Raw genomic sequence first — 19932 nt, forward strand, 5'->3', positions numbered from 1 at the left:
CAACAGGAACATGCTGCCCAACAGAACCCTTCACTTTAATGACTGCTTTACAGCGTGCACCATCTGTACCCTTCTTTCCCAACCTAGCTTCTGTGAACTGCATAGGTGCGAACGGCCCCCTCCCCATTGCAATATGTCCTATGTCCCAGGAGACCACACCTCATCTTTCCCTACGCCCCCCCCCCCCCTTTCCACAAGCATCAAAGTACTCACTTCGGCGGTACATATACTAAAATTGGAACGATACAGAGAAGATTAGCATGGCTCCTGTGCAAGGATGACACGCAAAATCGTGAAGCATTCCACATTTTTCACTCCTCGAATTGTGAAAACTACAATGCTCTATTCACCATGCGGGAACTCGAAAATGCACTTGCCCAGTCACGGTCCTCCACTCTGGGGCCTGATTCTATTCATATTCAGATGCTGAAAAACCTTTCTCCTCCGGGTAAAGGTTTCCTTCTTTGTACTTACAATCGCATCTGGATTGAAGGACAAGGTTCCCCCATGCTGGCGGGAGTCTATTGTTGTACCGATTCCTAAGAAGGGGAAGGACAAGCATTGCCTTCCAGTTATCGACCCATCTCGGTTACCAACTGTGTCTGTAAGGTGATGGAGCGAATGGTTAACTCTCGGTTGGTTTGGCTGCTCGAATCTCGACGCCTACTTACCAATGTACAATGTGGATTTCGTAGGCACCGCACTGCTGTCGACCATCTGGTTACCTTGTCGACCTTCATTATGAATAACTTCTTGCGGAAGCGCCCGACCATGGCTGTGTTCTTTGATTTGGAGAAGGCTTATGACACCTGTTGGGTGGTGGGCATTCTCTGCACCATGCATACATGGGGCTTTTGCGGTTGCCTCCCTCTTTTTATTCTTTCCTTTTTAATGGATCGACAGTTCAGGGTTCATGTGGGTTCTGTCCTGTCAGACACCTTTCGCCAGGAAAATGGGGTGCCACAGGGCTTCATTTTGAGCATTGCCCTCTTCACCATAGCGATCAATCCAATAATGGATTGCCTCCCAGATGATGTATCAGGCTCCCTTTTTGTGGACGATTTTACCATCTATTGCAGCGTGTAGCGTACATGTTTCCTTCAGCGTTCTCTTGGAGTGTCGCCAATGGCTTCCATTTTTCTGCCGAGAAAACGGTCTGTATTAACTTCTGGCGCTACAAAGAGTTTCTCCCATTGTCTTTATGACTCGGCCCCGTTGCTCTCCCATTCGTGGCGACAACAAAATTTTTAGGTCTTACATTTGACAGGAAACTTAGTTGGTCTCCAGATGTGACATATTTGGCTGCCCGTTGTAACCATTCTCTAAATGTCCTCCGTGTTCTCAGTGGCACGTCGTGGGGAGTGGATCGAACCGTCCTACCTCGCTTATATTGGTCGATCGTCTGTTCCAAGCTGGATTATGGGTGCTTTGTATACTCCTCTGCACGGCCGTCCATCTTACACTGCCTCAACTCCATACAACATTGGGGTTTACGGCTTGCGATCGTAGCATTTTATACTAGTTCCATTGAGAGTCTTCATGCTGAAGCCGGTGAATTGCCACTCACCTACCGGCGCGATATGCTGCTTTGCTGTTACGCCTGTCAGCTTCTGTCAATGCCCGACCACCCATCGAATCATTCCTTTTTTGACGACTCTCTCGATCATCAATACAGGTTGTATGTCTCTGCCCAGTTACCCCCTGGAATTTGCTTTCGTCGCCTCCTTCAACACCTTGATTTTTCACTCCCTGCAACCTTTAGAGTGGGCGAGAGCCACATGCCATCTTGGCTCCAGGCTCAGGTTCGCGTTCACCTTGACCTCCACTCGCTCCCAAAGGAGGTTACCCCCGGTTCAGTATACCACTCCCGTTTTGTTGAACTTCGTTTGAAGTTCATTAATATGACCTTCATTTATACAGATGGCTCTAAGACCAATGACGGGGTCGGGTGTTCTTTTATTGACAGTGCACAAAGTTTCAAATACCGGCTACATGGCCATTGTTCGGTCTTCACAGCTGAGCTCTTTGCCCTCTACCAGGCTGTTCTTTATGTCTGCCGCCACCGACATACTGCTTATGTCATCTGCTCCGATTCTCTGAGTGCCAGCCACAGCCTCAGTGATCCGTATCCGGTTCACCCTTTCGTTCTCCAGATCCAACGCTCTCTTAAGCAGCTGGTGGATGACGGGTCTCCAGTTAGCTTCATGTGGGTTCCCAGCCATGTCGGTATCCCTGGGAACGAAGCTGCAGATGCCGCGGCCAAGGCTGAGGTCCTCCAGCCTCAGACGGCTTCTTGTTGTGTCCCTTCATTAGATTGTAGCACGGTCATTTGTCGGCGCATTTTATTGCTGTGGCATGCCGATTGGGCTCCACTTAGGGACAACAAGCTTTGGGCCTTGAAACCTCTTTCCGTAGCTTGGACGTCCTCCTCACGTCCTTCTCGGCGATAGGAGGTCTTTTTGGCCCGGCTATGAATTAGACACTGCCAGTTCAGCCATCACCATCTGCTGACGGCAGCGCCGGTGCTGTTCTGTCCGTGTGGGCAATTGCTGATGGTCCGCCACATTTTAACTTCCTGTCCGGATTTTACTATGCTGCATCTTGGCCTGCCATGTACTCTGGATGCCATTTTAGTGGATGACCCAGGAGCTGCTGCTCATGTTCTTCATTTTATCAACTTGATACACCTGTCTAAGGACGTTTGATTATGCTGTAGTTTTTTAATCCTATGTCTGTTAATACGTCTTTTATATTGTTGTCCCTTTTAGTTGCTGTTTTAACCTTGTGCCTCGTGGTACATTCCTAAATTAGTCAGGGCACTAATGACCATTGTAGTTGTGCGCCGTAAAACCACAAAAAAAAAAACCAGCATCAAACTTTATTAGTCCCTGTCCTCCAAATGCAGCACTATTCTCCCCTTTTCCTCATCCTTCTTCCTTGTCCAAAATTCTGATTGCACATAATTCCCCTTCCCTGTCTCTACCACACTACCACAGCACTGTATGCACCCACAACCAGCACTTCAGTCACCTACCCCTACTCTGGTATCAGCCCCCCTTCCTGCCCCAGCCTCATTTCTGCCCTCCCCACCCAGACTGCTTCTCCCATCATGTGCAGTTGCTTTCAGTCCCACCTTGGTTGGCAGAGACGGTGGCTATTTGCATGTGAGCTGTTTGCCATAAGTTCACATGTTTGGTAGTTTTCTTGTTGTGCCTGTACACATCGTATCTCCACTCTATGGCAAGTAACAAGCTACTATTTTCATATTATTATTATTATTATTATTATTATTATCAACATCATCATCATCAATATTCAGTCCTGGTTTTCTTTATTGTTCAAATATTTATGTATGAATGTACTGATGTGTCTTGCTCTTTACAAAAATTGTTCATCTGTTTGCGTTGTGATACTGTAGCAAATTGAGATTCTGTAAAAATATATTTCTGGAAAATGTCATTGGAGTACTGTAACCAATGAAATGCGTAACTTCATCATTCTTAAATTTTTCAGTCACTGTTACATAAGCTGAAATGAAATGCCTCCTCTTTCACTTGAATTTCTGCTCACATATTTTTACCCATCCCTCATCCTCCATTTGGCTTTCAGTTTGGTCTCTCATCATTCTGGTTGTGTTTATGGATTATGCATCTGCTTCTTTCACTTTGTTCACTTGTACATAAAAACTACAACTTAAACTCTAGAGAGACTGCTGTTATATTACTGAGAGCTGTCTCCTCTGTATGGGACATAAAATGTATGTGCTAAGTTGTTGAATATCAATGGTTCACCTCTGGATCCACTGTCTTAAGCTGAGGGTCATGTAAAGTATGGGACACTCCATTGAGTGTCACTACATCTACATCTACACCTATATGTACATGCATACTCTGCAAATCACATTAAAGTCCCTAGCAGATGGTTCATAGAACCACCTTCACAATTCTCTATTATTCACATCTCATATGTTGTTGTTGTTGTTGTCTTCAATCCAGAGATTGGTTTAATGCAACTCTCCATGCTACTCTATCCAGTGCAAGCTTCATCATCTCCCAGTAACTACTGACCTACATCCTTCTGAATCTGTTTAGTGTATTCATCTTTTGGTCTCCCTCTATGACTGTTTCCCTCTGTGCTGCCCTCCAATACTAAATTGGTGATCCCTTGATGCCTCAGACCATGTCCTACCGACCGATCCCTTCTTCTACTCAAGTTGTGCCACAATCTCCTCTTCTCCCCAATTCTATTCAATACCTCCTCATTAGTTATGTGATGTACCCATCTAATCTTCAGCATTCTTCCATAGCACCACATTTTGAAAGCTTCTGTTCTCTTTTTGCCTGAACTATTTATCAACCATATTTTACTTCCATACATAGCTACACTTTATACAAACACTTTCAGAAACGACTTCCTGACACTTAAATGTATACTCGATGTTAACAAATTTCTCTTTCTTCAGAAACGCTTTCCTAGCCATTGCCAGTTTACATTTTATATCCTCTCTACTTCAACCATCATCAGTTACTTTGCTCACCAAATAGCAAAACTCCTTTACTTCTTTAAGTGTCTCATTTCCTAAGCTAATTCCCTCAGCATCACCTGAGTTAACTCGACCACATTCCATTGTGCTTGTTTTGCTTTGTTGATATTCATCTTATATCCTCCTTTCAAGACACTGTCCATTCCATTCAACTGGTCTTCCAAGTCCTTTGCTGTCTCTGACACAATTAAAATTTCATCGGCGAACCTCTAAGTTTTAATTTCTTCTCCATGGATTTTAATTCCTACTCCTAATTTTTTTTTTACTCGTTGCTAAATATACAAATTGAATAACATTGGAAATAGGCTACAACCATGTCTCTCTCCCTTCTCCAACCATTGCTTCCCTTTCATGACTCTTGACTATTATAACTCCCATATGGTTTCTGTACAAATTGTAAATAGCCTTTTGCTCCCTGTGTGATACCTTTGCAACCTTCAAAATTTGAAAGAGAGTATTTCAGTCAACATTGTCAAAAGCTTTCTCTGAATCTACAATGCTAGAAACATAGGCTTGCCTTCCCTTAATCTATTTTTTAAGATAAATCCCCCACATGAAACATGGACCTTGCCGTTGGTGGGAAAGCTTGCGTGCCTAAGTGATACAGATGGCCATACCATAGGTGCAAGCACAATGGAGGGGTATCTGTTGAGAGGCCAGAGAATCGTGTGGTTCCTGAAGAGGGGCAGCAGCTTTTTCAGTAGTTGCAGGGGCAACAGCCTGGATGATAGACTGATCTGTAACATCAACCAAAACAGTCTTGCTGTGCTGGTACTGCAAATGGCTGAATGCACGGGGAAACTACAACCATAATTTTTCTCCAGGGCATGCAGCTTTACTGTATGGTTAAATGATGATGGCGTCCTCTTGGGTAAAATATTCCAGAGGTAAAATAGTCCCCCATTCAGATCTCCGGGCAGGGACTACTCAAGAGGACATCGTTATCAGAAGAAAGAAAACTGGTGTTCTATGGATCAGAGCGTAGAATGTCAGATCTTTTACTCGGGCAGGTAGGATAGAAAACTTGTAAAAGGGAAATGGATATGTTAAAGTTAGATATAGTGGGAATTAGTGACGTTCGGTGGCAGGAGGAACAAGACTTTTGGTCAGGTGAATACAGGGTTATAAATACAAAATCAACTAGAGGTAATGCAGGAGTAGGTTTAATAACGAATAAAAAAAATAGGAGTGCGGTAAGCTACTACAAACAGCATAGTGAACACATTATTGTGGCCAAGATAGACATGAAGCCCACGCCTACAACAGTAGTATGTGATTATATGCCAACTAGCTCTGCAAATGAAGAAATTGATGAGATAAAAGAAATTATTCAGCTAGTGAAGGGAGACAAAAATTTAATAGTGATGGGTGACTGGAATTCGATAATAGGAAAAGGGAGAGATCATAGCCAACACTTGGTTCAAAAATCATAAAAGAAGGTTGTATACTTGGAAGAATCCTGGAGATACTAGAAGGTATCAGACAGATTACATAATGGTAAGAGAGAGATTTAGGAACCAGGTTTTAAATTGTAAGACATTTCCAGGGGCAGATGTGGACTCCGACCACATTCTATTGGTTGTGAACTGTAGATTAAAACTGAAGAAACTGCAAAAAGGTGGGAATTTAAGGAGATGGGACCTGGATAAACTGAATAAACCAGCAGTTGTACAGAGTTTCAGGGAGAGCATAAACGAACAAGTGACAGGGATGGGGGAAAGAAATGTAGTAGAAAAAGAATGGTTAGCTTTGAGGGATGAAGAAATGAAGGCAGCAGAGGATCGAGTAGATAAAAAGATGAGGGCTAATAGAAATCCTTGGGTAACAGAAGAAATACTGAATGTAATTGATGAAAGAAGAACATCTAAAATGTATTAAAATAAGCAGGCAAAAAGGAATACAAACATCTCAAAAATGAGATCGACAGGTAGTTCAAAATGGCTAAGCAGTGATATCTAGAGGACAAATGTAAGGATGTAGAGGATTATCTCACTAGGGGTAAAATAGACACTGCCTACAGGAAAATTAAAGTGACCTTTGGAGAAAAGAGAACCATTTGCATGAATATCAATAGCTCAGATGGAAGCCTAATTCTAAGCAAAGAAGGGAAAGCAGAAAGGTGGAAGGAGTATATAGAGCGTCTACACAAGGGCTATGTACTTGAGGACAATATCAGGGAAGTGGAAGAGGAGGTAGATGAAAATGATATGGGACATACAATAATATGTGAAGAGTTTGACAGAGCACTGAAAGACCTAAGTTGAAACACGGCCCCGAGATTACACAACATTCCAATACATGTTCACCTACTAGGTTGCCTTCTCTCCCTTTTCCTACTGAGAGCCTTGGGGGAGGCAGTCCTGACAAAACTCTACCATCTGATGAGCAAGATCTATGAGACAGGTGAAATAACCTCAGACTTCGAGAAGAATATAATAATTCCAATACCAAAGAAAGCAGGTGTTGACAGATGTGAAAATTACTGAACTATTGGTTTAATAAGTCACAGCTGCAAAATACTAATATGAATTCTTTACAGACGAATGGAGAAACTGGTAGCAGCTGACCTTGGGGAAGAACAGTTTGGATTCCATAGAAATACTGGAACTTGTGAGGCAATACTGACCTTATGACTTATCTTAGAAGAAAGATTAAGGAAAGGCAAACACATGTTTCTAGCATTGGTAGAATTAAAGAAAGCTTTTGAAATTGTTGATTGGAATACTCTCTTTCAAATTCTAGAGGTTGCAGGGGTCAAATACAGGGAGTGTAAGGCTATTTACAATTTGTACAGGAACCAGATGGCAGTTATAAGACTCAAGGGGTATGAAAGGGAAGCAGCATTTGGGAAGGGAGTGAGATAAGGTTGTAGCCTCTCCCCAGTGTATTCAATCTGTATATTGAGCAAGCAGTAAAGGAAGTAAAGGAAAAATTTGGAGTAAGTATTAAAATCCATGGAGAAGAAATAAAAAATTTGAGGTTCACCGATGAAATTTTAATTGTGTCAGAGACAGCAAAGGACTGCGAAGAACAGTCGAACAGAATTGACAGTGTCCTGAAAGGATGGTTTAAGATGGACATCAACAAAAGCAAAACGAGGATAATGGAATGTAGTTTAATTAAGTTGGATGATGCTGAGGGAATTTGATTAGGAAATGGGACAATTAAAGTAGTAAAGGAGTTTTGCTATTTATATAAAAAACACTTACATCTTTCCATATGAGCTCTGATTTCCCTTATTTTATTGTTCCTACCTATGTAGGTCAGTGTCAACAAAATATTTTCGCGTTCAGAGGAGAAAGATGGTGATTGAAATTTTGTGAGATGAATCCGTTGCAATGAAAAACGGCCTTCTTTTAACGATTTCAAGCCCAAATCCTGTATCATTTCTTTCACAATCTCTCCCATATTTTTCAATAAGACAAAATGTGGTGCCTTTCTTTGAACTTTTTGATGAACTCTGTCAATCCTGTCTGGTAAGGATCCCACGCTGCACAGTAGTATTCTAAAAGAGGATGAACAAGTGTAGTGTAGGCAGTCTCATTAATAGGTCTGTTACATTTTCTAACTGAACTGCCAATAAAAGTCAGTCTTTGGTTAGCCTTCCCCACAACATTTTCTATGTGTTCCTTCAAATTCAAGTTGTTTGTTATTGTAATATCTAGGTATTTAGTTGAATTTATGGCTTTTAGATTAGGCTAAACGAGTTACTTTCAGCATTCATGTGGATGACTTCACACTTTTCATTATTTATGGTCAATTACCACTTTTTGCACCATTCAGATATCTTTTCTAAACCATTTTGCAGTTTGTCTTATTCTTCTGATGATTTTATTAGTCGATAAATGACTCACATGGCTGATCAGATTGTCTCCAAAATGATTTGTATAGATATGGAACAGCAAAGGGCTTAAAACACTTCCTTGGGGAATGCCAGAAACCACTTCTGTTTTACTCAATGACTTTCCATCAGTTATTACAAACTGTGACCTCTCTGGTAGGAAATCCAAATTCAGTCATATAACTGGGGCAATATTCCATAAGCACGCAATTTCAGTACCAGCCACTTGCATGGTAGAGTGTCAAAAGCCTTCTAGAAATCCCTTGTCAATATCACTCAACACTTCATGTGATAAAAGAGCTAGTTGTGTTTCACAGGAACGATGTTTTCTGAACCCATGTTGACTGTGCATAAATAGACCGTTTCCTTTTAGGTAATTCATAATGTTGGACCACAATATATGTTCTAAAATCCTGTTGCATATCGATGTTAATGATATGGGCCTGCAATTTAGTGGGTTACTCCTACTACTGTTCGTGAATATTGGTGTGACCTGTGCAACTTTCTAGTCTTTGGGCAAAGATGTTTCATTGATTGAACAGTTGTATATGATCATTAAATATGGAGCTAATGCATCAGCATACTCCGAAAGGAACCTAATTGGTATACAGTCTGGTCCAGAAGACTAGCTTTTATTGAATGATTTAAGTTGCTTCATTACTCCGAGGATATTTACTTCTATGTTACTCATTTTGGCAGCTCTGCACAATTTGAGTTCTGGAATATTTACTCCATCACCTTTTGTGAAGGCATTCTGGAAGGTTGCGTTTAGTAACTCTGCTTTGGTAGTGCTGTCTTCAGTAGTATCTCCATTGCAATCATGTAGAGAAGGCATTGATTGTTTCTTGCTGCTAACATACTTCACATGTGGCCAGAATCTCTTTGGATTTTCTGCCAGGTTTCGAGACAAAGTTTCATTGTGGAAACTGTTTTAGTTTCCAATGGTTTTAACTTGATTACTGTGAATAATTTATTATGAGCGAATGTGGCATAAAGAAGTAAGTTTCCAGTTTCAAATGAAACCCACAGCTCACAGTTCTGAAAGTATGAGTGCGATGTGGAAGATTGCAGCTTGCACTGAATCTTCTCCTTGTATATGCTTAAGGCACTAGTAATGTATTTAAGCTATGATATCATTCCTCCCCCCCTCCCTCCACCCCCCCCCCCCCCCCTGCCACCCCATGCAAAATTGGTTTAGAGTGCTACATTTGATCAGCTTCAAATAATGTGACTTCTTTAGATATCCAAAGTAATTTGTAAGAAGTCTGTCATTATATATGCCTCAAAAGCTCATTTCTTTGTTACTAGGACATAGTTATTAAATTTGCAAATTTATTTGTGGTATGAAGCTAGTGAGTAGCTGAATGAGGAAAAGTAGGTCTCTAATAAAACCTTGGTGGCACTTGCTTCATACATTTGTTGTAATAAGAGGACTTTCGATTATTGCTCATGAACAAGCTTAGAATGTAACAGTAGCTGAACATGTAAATGCTGTACTTAAAAGTATTCCTCCCATGACTCTGTTTAGAGGAAAGATGTATAAAGATCAAAGGCACATTAATTAATCTGGTAACACTTGTATGAAGTAATAGAAAAGGCTCAGTGATAGCCAGTATCCTCACAAAACCTTCCTCATTGTTAATGGAGGTAAATCATGTCTTGATGCCAATTATTGTTGCTGCTGCTTAAGGAAACAATAGATACTTTATTGCTTCTAAAGAAATTACAAATGTGAACATTTCCTACTTGACAAGGGTATTTTCAAACCATTTGAATATTTTGGGATGTTGCTGACCTAAGTACTGGACAATTCGAAGAGTTAAAACAGTTACATTTGTTGTTTTTGGAAGTGCCTGGCTGAAAGAAATGGCACCAGGTGAGCTGACTGTTTCAAAGAAACAGGAACCTTTCCTTCAAATCCTCAAGCTATTCCCAAGTCTAGACTTGCATGTTCAGTTTTTACATAGCGTAAAATTTCACCTGTGATGACTTTAACTTATTATCTAATCATTCAGCAGTGAACAGTTCTCCCCAAGTTATAATTCTAATTTAGAGAGAACTCATCCAGAACATTCACAGAACACTGCCAAAGAATGACAGATAAATGGCCACAGTATCTAACACCCATGCTAGAGTATTTCATGGTATTATATCTACTCCACAACTATGGCAAAAAGAACCACCATCTCATTGCAGGTCTCAAAATACTCAGGTCAAAAGTTATTTTGAATTTTTTGCTAGCGGAAAAGGAACACGAACAAAATGTTATGGTTCACAACAAAACCAAAAATATTCGCCAAGCAAAGAAACAGAACTTCACAGCCTAATGGGGTAACCTGCTTGGAAAACCAATCAGGACATAATGGTACCCAGGAGAGAGCAGCATCAAATTTCAAGATTTATTATGTTCTGAAGATAAAGAACCTTTATTTATCCTGGTCATGTGGATTATCTGTAAAATGACAGTTGAACATTTCAATGCCATTTGGAAATTTTCATTTATTTTGCTTGTTTCATTATTTCTGTCTGTAAATGCTAACTCAAATTTGTATTAGATTTAATAAAGGCAACGTGATGAGTAACTCTGTAATTTACACCAGAAAAACTATGAAGTTCATAATTTACATTTCTTCCCCAATACAGATAAATAAATTGACTGTCTAGTATCATAGAAGCATTTCCTTGAATATCTAAACTAAAGATTCAGAATCTACTGGCCTTTCAGTTACTTAATTCATAGTGTCAGCTGTTGTGAAGAGTAGGCTGATATTCAAGAGATTGGTCATGAAGACTCGATACATAAAGAAGTGCTGTTGGTCAATAAAAGAAGGAAGTACAGAACTGTTGAGGGAAATTAAGGAATACAAAAATAAGTCACTGAGGGATGAAATAAATAGGAACAGGGAAGCTAAGATGAAATAACTGCATGAAAAATGTGAAGAAATCGAAAAAGAAATTATGGTCTGAAAGACTAAATCAGTATGTAGAAAAGTCAAAACAATGTTTGCTGAAATTAAAAGTGAGAGTGGTAACATTAAGAATACAATAAGAATTCACCTGATAAATTCAGGGAAGTGAGTAAATAGATGGAAAAGTACTTTGAAGGCTTCTGTGAAGGGATAGATTTGCCAGATGTGGTAGAAGAAGAAACAGGAGTCTATCCGTTAAAGATAGGGTCCCCAGTATTAGAATCAGAATTCAAGAGCTTTGGAACCCTTAAGAGAAAATAGGGCACAGTGGGTAGATAACATTCTATCAGAATATCTAAAATCATTGGGGGAAGTGGGAACAAAATGAGGAAGATTTTCCCGGAATTGAAGACAAAAGGAATATGTGGAAAACACTGGTATGAATGAGGGACAGGTTGATAGGACATTGGTCAAGACATCAGGGAATGACTTCTGTGTTACTAGAGAGAGCTGTAGATGGCAACAATTGTAGAGGAAGTTAGAATACATCCAGTAAATAATTGAAACACTGGTTGCAAGTGATACTCTGAAATTAAGAGGTTGGAACAGGAGAAGAATTCATGGTGAGCCACATCAAACCAGTCAGATAACTGATGACAAAAAAGCAGTTCCATAAAGGATAGACTGATGTTCATTGTAAACATGACACATGGTCGAGAGCAAAGTGGAGCACAGTGCGCAACATGCAGATGAACATAACCTATCAAATTTCAGTTGCTGCTTCACAGCCCAGGCCATCTGGTTTGTCTCCACCCCCACAAGCTTTTCCAAACTTTGAAGCTGGGAGTTATCTTTACAACACATTCACTGCTCTAGAAATCATCCTGGCCTCAACCTATGGTAACCTATTGTAACCTACTGTCCCTACAGCCTTCACCCAACATTCCACACAGCATGCAATCTTTGGTGGTTTACATCTAGTATGTAATTCTGTTCAAATATTGATTTCAAAATACGTTCTGAGGTTCTGCACTTCATGAATGTCAGTGAAATAGTATGTTAGTTCTGTCAAACACTTCTAATACCCTTTTTGTAGATAGGTATGTCCTGTTCTTCCTTCCAATCACTGGGCACAGATTGTTAGCTCGAGGTATTTATGGTGTAACGTATTAGAGTGAAAACAGGAGCTACCTCAGCTGGAAATTGTATATCCCTCTTTCCTCAACTACAATGCCCATATTTATCTGTTTTTTCTCTTACAATTACAGCTGGTTTCTGAAGTTGTAAATAATATTTTGCTCGCTGTATTTCATCCCTGCCACCCTCAAGATTTCAGTGTGTCTAGTCCAACCCATGTTGTTTCAAGTTTTATGCAGGGATATGGTGAGGAGAGGGTAGGACAGCGAGATGCATTGGGGAGTTCACATGGTGTGTTGGAGGGGAACTGGGGGAAGGAGGGAAGGAAAAAGACTAAGAGTGCTCTTGTTGAATAAAAGGTTGTGTGATGCTGGACTGGGAACAGGCAAGCAGTTAAGTAGTTGAAGTACAGACCAGTAGGTTTATGGGAACAGGGGAATTCACACTGCAATATATCTTATCTGTATAGTTTTAAAAAGTTGCAATTGGCAGGTAGCACATTGGTGGATGCAGTCATTACAACACAGTGTTGGACAGCGTTCTCAACAACTGGGTGGTCTAGTTGTTTCTTCAAGATACTTTGTTCATGGCCATTCATGCACACAGACAGCTTATCTGTTGTTTTACCCGAGTAGAATGCAGCACAGTGGTTGCAGCTTAGCTTGTACATCACATGACTTGTTTCACAAATAGCCTGACATTTTATGGGATAGTTAATGACTCTGATGGGACTGTAGCAGGTGGTGGTGGTGGTGGTGGTGGTGGTGGTGGTGGTGGTGTGTGGGAAACCTTGGTCTGACAAGGGTTTGGGAATATGGGTTGTGTAGCGATGGAGGAAGTTATTGTGTAGCTTTAGTGAGTGGCAGAATACCACTATGGGATGAGTGGGATGGTTAGTAGGAAGGGCATTGGTCATTTCAGGCCACGGCAATAGATCCTAGTAGGGAATGTGATTCAGTTACTCCGCTGCTGGGTGGTACTGAATCACGAGGAGAAGGCTCCTTTGTGGCCGGATGGTGGGGCTTACTGGGGGTGATTGAATGACTGGACAGATGAGGCCTGCGATGTCACCACCCACCATCTTCCAAAGTCCCACTGTCCAGCTGCAGAGGAGTATTACCCTCACGACTCATTATGATCCAGGACTGGAGCAACTGAATCACATACTCTCCTAGGGTTTCAACTGCCACTCATTGTGGCCTGAAATGAAGAATGTCCTACCCACTATCCTTCCCAGTTCTCAAACTGTGGTATGCTTCTGTCCACCAAACCTACACAATATCTTCACCCATCCCTACACAACCCCTGCCCCCAATCTCTTGTCTGTTGGCCCATATCCCTGTAATAGACCTTGATGTAAGGCCTGGACCATACTTCCTCCCACCACCACCACCACCACCACCACCACCACCACCACCATCATCTACTCCAGTCCAGCCACAAAATCACCTACCTCATCAAGAGGCAGGGCCACCTATGCAATAAGTCACATGATGTACAAGCTAAGCTGCAATCACTGTGCTGCATTCTACATGGGCACGGCAACCAGCGAGCTATATTTCCATATGAGTGGCCACTGACATACTGTTGCTGAGAGACAGCTAGACCACCCATTTGGCGGGCATGCTGCCTGACATGTTCTTCCCTTGAAAGACTACTTCGCAGCCTGTGCCTTCTGCATTCTTCCTACCAACATCAGCTTTTCTGAACTTCACAGTAGCGAAATCTCCCTAGAATGTACCCAACATTTCTGTAACCCTCCTGGCCTCAACCTTCATTCATTAGTCATTTTCCTTCACTTGCCTAGGCCCTTCTCAGATCAGAAACAACAATGCGAGCAGCCAGCAAATGGGGTGCAGTTACAGTGTCTGCTGACAGGGCTTGACTTAATCATGTATGTTGGAAAAGCCTCTGGTTTATGAGGCATAAAGGGAAGGGAAGGTAACCACTGACTTGATGTTTTTGGTAGGGTGGTTGCTTAAAAGTCGGGCCTGTTGATATTCTAGCACTCATAGATGTGGCCTGTTTCCTCTCTTGATGTATTATGCTCCCTTTTCTGTCTAGTGCTGAATTGGCTCAGTTCTTCAAAAGTTCAAATTATTGCTGTTCACAATTTGGTATAGGCTGGATAGGGTGTGATGTCATCACCCCCCACCCCCATTTGTGACTTGAACCCTTTGAGTGAGTTGTAAAAGTGGTGACAATTGTGGCTCATGCATCCATCAATACAATTGCATCATCTCAGGCAGCCACTTTACAGAACTATGGCGGTGGCAACGGCATAAGCAGGAGCAACTATAGTAACAACATGCTGGAAAGTTCACCTTCTTCAAGTGTTGTCATTTTGGGAGAAACTATAGAAACACATGTCACTGACACCAGGCACCCTTCCCGTTTCCCCTAACCCATCCAAATTTCTAGACATTATTATGTATGTATGAAGTGGAACAAATGCCTGAACTGGCTGTGAGTGCAGACTTCATTCATTCTAGTTCCTTTCTTTATAATTTGGTGTGAACCCTACTTATTGAAATTTGATGGTTAGTGTACACCAATAACTGCAAATGTTGAATGTAAATTGCAAGTTGTGGCAATGTAGCTTAAGGTAAATTGGTGATAGATGTGTGCTAAAAAATTGGATGCAGAGTGGATAGCAGAATTACAGGATATGTCTAGAAATTGTAAGTTTGAATGTCATCAGTGTGGCATATCTTATGTAGATGCCATTACCTGTGATATAATTATGAGGTTACTTTTTAATCAGTTGTTGAAAGTGAAGTCTTCAGTTGAGTGATGTATCTGTAGATGGCATAGCACAATTGGTATGGTCATACAAGCTGTCTGCACAGACCTGGGAAGCATTTGTTGATGAGTGCCATATAGCATAAGACGATTGTAGCTGTCCCTGTAGTACATTGTCAGATGACGCAATAGGGTCTCATTCCTTGGGACTTATCTGCACCTGCCACCATTAGTTGTCAAAAAGCAGTCACTCTGCAGCTCTGTTAAGACAAACAGTAGGGACATGTCTTCATATGAAAGGTGCAGTGGTATCACAATTTGTGGTCCACTATAAGAGAAGATACTGGCCACCTCCTTGGCACTGGTAAGCTTCTTAGATTGTAGGGCATGCCTCAGTTGCTACACTCAACATAAGTGCTGGAAATGTCTGCATGTAAAAAAGGTGGTGTCAGGTGCAACCACAATAGCCACATCACTGATGTCTACGCTGTGGAGTGTAGTGTTTACAATGCGGACTAGTTGTCAATTAACACATTTTCCATGCCTAGCTCACAAATCGGGTAAACAGCTCACAATCTCATTATGCACTTGTCTATTTTGAGATGGCCAGTTGTGTTTCAGCTTGATATTGACACTGTGGCCTTGTTGGTAAATGTGCCATATGTATCATGAGCTGTGTAGCAGTTAGCAAAGAAAGTGTCTCCTATAGTGCCAAAAAGCTCCATTAAGAGGTCGACTGGTTGTGGCAGCAGAGTATGAGAATTTGGAGCACCGAGTAACATTCTTGGTGGTCGATCCCTCTTTGGCAACATTTTTTTCGATTAGTTGCTTTCACAGCATTTTGATTTCAAAGTTGTTGATTGTATTAATTTAGTGTCATCAGTCATTTCCTTCTGTGACCTTGAATCACTTTCGCAGTTGCATAAACAGTCTTTTGAGCAAGTACTGGGTAAAGCAAGGGATTTGCTAGCCCACATTTAGCTAGAGTGACCTGTGAACCTGAAGTTTTCCTGTGCTTGCACTTTGCCATTTGCTATGAGTTTTGTAGTTGACACTGAATTAACCAAACTATAGGAATTAAGGGTTATTTTGCCTGCAGCATTGAGTCAGTAGGCAATACAGTTATTGTTGATTAAAAAGAACCAGTGCAGTAATTTGATCATGTGGCAGTTTTAAAGCCACAATTAAAAAACAGTGTGAGGTGGAACTTGATCCGGTCACTGGCACCAAGGAGATACTAATAAGGGTGGCTGGTGGACATTATTTTTCAAACACTAATTAGAGATACACGTAACTGCAGTTGCCAATTACTAATATGACATTTGGCTTCTATAAGTTTACCAGATTGCCTTTTGGTGTTCTTACAGTTGGAGAATTTCATCAAGCAGAGAGCTCACCATAACATGAACTGTGCATCTTATCTGGATGATCTACTTTTCAGAGGTGCTGCCAGTATTTTCAGTACTTACAGGTGGTGGTTCATGTGTGGAGGACAGTGGTCTGCATTGTAGGTTGGGAAATTGTACATTTTTGCACCCCGTGTCGAGTATTAACGCCATGCCTTAAATGACTGCTTTGTACCAATTGATTAGCTGCCTGTACATCAGAACTTGAAGGAGTTGGATGTTGTTGTTCCTTGCCGAGGGGAACTATTATAACAAATCCAAACCAAAAGCATCTGTGGTCTCCCTCTCTCAATCAGCTCCTTAAGAAAGATGCAAAATTTGTTTGGTCACACACTTGTCAGAATGTCCTTCTGTGGTTCAATCAGCTCCTTAAGAAAGATCCAAAATTTGTTTGGTCACACACTTGTCAGAATGTCCTTCTGTGGTTAAAACACTGTTGATGATCATTGCCTTACTACCTTTGAGCCCAAGAAAACCTTAATATTGGCTACTGATGCATCACAGCAGATAATTAACTTTGGGCCTAAGACCCTTCCACCCACCGAAATGAATTACTCTCTGACAAAAGTGGTGTTAAAAAAGCTTTGTTTCCCTGTATGGCTCCAAATCTCAGTTGGTCACGGATCATAAACAGTAAGTACCATTGTTTAAACCTAAGGCCAGACTTCCTGAAAAGATGGCTCACACTACACCATTGAGGAATATTTCTCAACAATTATTTTGATGATAGCCACTTTTGGCCCAACCCGGGTATGATAATGCCATTGAATTGTCCCAGTTGCCTGTGGGTCCTGATATTGAGTTCGATGGGGTGGAAACAATTTGTTTTGTTACTTACAATATTTTATCCATGACTACCAAAGCTACTGACAATATTGACTAAAGTTCCACAAATTGTTATGTAATCTGAAAACAAGCTTAATTAGTTTCCGGAAACCAATATCAGTATGGTCAGGTCTCCACAGGATTTTACCAAGTTATGGGAAAATTACAGTGAAATCACTCATTGTGCTGCTCATTTGGTGTGACTGTAGCCAAACAATGTTATTGAATACTCAGGTGCAAGCTGTTGCAGTCCACATTTTCCTTCTTTATTTAACCTTTTCTCAAGGTCTGTCCCTCCATCATTACCTGTCACAATTGCAGCTTAATGGTCAGCTCCGTCACCCCTTTTTTTCTGCTCAATGACTTTAATGTCCACCATCCTGTTTGGGGCTGTTTGAAAACCTGTCAGATAGGTTCCTTCTTGACTGACCTTCTCAACTGACTCAACATCATCTGCCTTAACTCTGCAGCACCCAAGTTCTTTTCAGACACCATACACACCTATGGATGTCTTGTTCTGCACTGCCCAGCTTGCCTGTCATCTTCAGTGGTCATTTCTCTCTGACACAAACTCGAGCAACCATTTACTGGGCACTATCCATTTACTGACTCATACCTCCATCTATGTGTAAACCCAATTAGCAGCTTCCCAAGGCCGACTGGAGGCTTTGTTGCCCCTGACTACCTTCAACGGACATCATCTGCCCAGTTATGATGACCAGATACAGTACCTTATGAACATTATCTCTACTGCTGCAGAATATTGCATACCACACAGTTCTTTACTGCACTGTGTCCTGGTCAGCTGGTGGTCTGAGGCATGCTGTGATGCAATTTACATGCAGAGAAGTGCTCTCCCCTTTATTAACTGTCATCCCATGATGGCAAAATGTATTGATTATAAACTGTTGCATGTTCAGTGCCATTTCATTCTTCGGGTTAGCAAGAAATCTAAATGAATTTTTTTTTACTAATTCTTTCAACAGTTCCACCCCCATCTTTTGTCACAGGGTGCTCCCTGCAATGTCTCTCTGTGTTGGAGGTCTATTGACAGATGACCAGTCAGACTGTAGCATATGTCATTGTAGACCCTACACCTGTCTCCAACAGTGTGGGCCACTATTTTTTGTAGAATTATAGCTACACTCACTGTCACCCCAACTTCCTCCTTTTGAAATGAGTGGAGGCAGCTTGGATGACATACTTCTCCTCTCAGAATTATGAATACTACAATGTAGTCTTTATGTGCTCTCACCTCATCCCAATCCTCCACCCCAGGGCCAGACACTGTTTGCCCACTAGAGAATGGAATCACTTTCTCCTTCATAGTAACACACACTTTTGGGCAGATGTCATGTTTTCCCGACACTGGCAGAAGCCACTCTTGTACCTATCCATATGCCTGGTAAGGACAAAATACCTGTCTTCTAGCTGCCACTCCATTACCCTCACCAGTCATGTTTGCAGGATGATGGAATGTATGATTCATGGCCAGCTTGTGTGGAGCCTGGAGTCTCACATTCTACTAACTGTGGACTGTGATCAGGCTTTTTGATTTAGAGAAAGCCTGTGACACCTGTTGGAGAACTGGTACCCTTTGCACTATATACACGTGGGGCTTCCCATACTGCCGGTCCCATATTGTGTACAAATCTTTAAAAGACCAAATTTCCAAGGTACATGTCAGTTCACCCTTATCGTATACCTTTATCCAAGAGCACAGAGTGCCTAAAGGCTCTGTCCTAAGCGCCATTAACCCTGCTAAGGCGTTTCCCCCCAGGCATCTCTGACTTCCTTTTTAGTTGATGACTTAGCAATCTATTGCAGTTCTCCATGGACTCATCTCCTTGACCAACATCTTTGATGGTGTCTCGATTGTCTTTACTTGTGCAGCATCAAAAATGTCTTTTGCTTTTCCATTGGGAAAAAAAAAGTTTGTACAAATTTCTAGTGGTGCAATGGGTTCCACCATCATTACATCTTGGACCCATTGTTCTTTGTTTCACTGCAACTACAAAATTCCTGGAAGTTGTGCTTGTTAGGAAACTTTTTTGTCCCTCCCACACATCTTATTTGGCCACACACTGTATCCAGTCCATCAGTGTCCTACATGTCCAAAGCGGTATTTTCTGGGGAGCAAATCAGATCACCCTTCTCCATTTTTACTGATCCCTTGTCCATTTGAGACTAGACTACATGTGTTTGATTTATTAATCTACACATCCATCCACTGTACATGGATGTAACCCAGTGCACCAGAGTGGAATATGTTAGGCCACTGGCAACCTTTACATAGTCCCATTGAGAGCCTCTATGCAGAAGTTGCCTAGCTACAACTGCACTAATGGCATGATCTTCTCCTTGGCGGATATGAATGCCATTCGTTATGTGTGCCCAGCCACACATCCTATGCCCTGTATTTTGATGGCTCCCTCAATTGCCTGTATGGGTCACACCATTCTTCTGTTTGGATTCGTCAACCTTTGCACACAAATTAGTGGAAGCATCTTAATGTAGACTGTTGACTCA

At 41.5% G+C, this 19932-nt stretch overlaps 1 non-coding gene across 1 annotated transcript; it reads left to right on the plus strand.

The window, feature by feature from the left end:
• The first annotated feature begins 205 nt into the window (after window positions 1-205).
• On the plus strand, window positions 206-312 carry LOC126295520 (U6 spliceosomal RNA). Its single transcript, XR_007552502.1, has one exon. It is a non-coding gene; the product is annotated as a U6 spliceosomal RNA (small nuclear RNA).
• The last annotated feature ends 19620 nt before the right edge of the window (window positions 313-19932 follow it).

The sequence above is a fragment of the Schistocerca gregaria genome, chromosome 11, assembly GCF_023897955.1.
Source record: "Schistocerca gregaria isolate iqSchGreg1 chromosome 11, iqSchGreg1.2, whole genome shotgun sequence".
Taxonomy (NCBI): domain Eukaryota; kingdom Metazoa; phylum Arthropoda; class Insecta; order Orthoptera; family Acrididae; genus Schistocerca; species Schistocerca gregaria.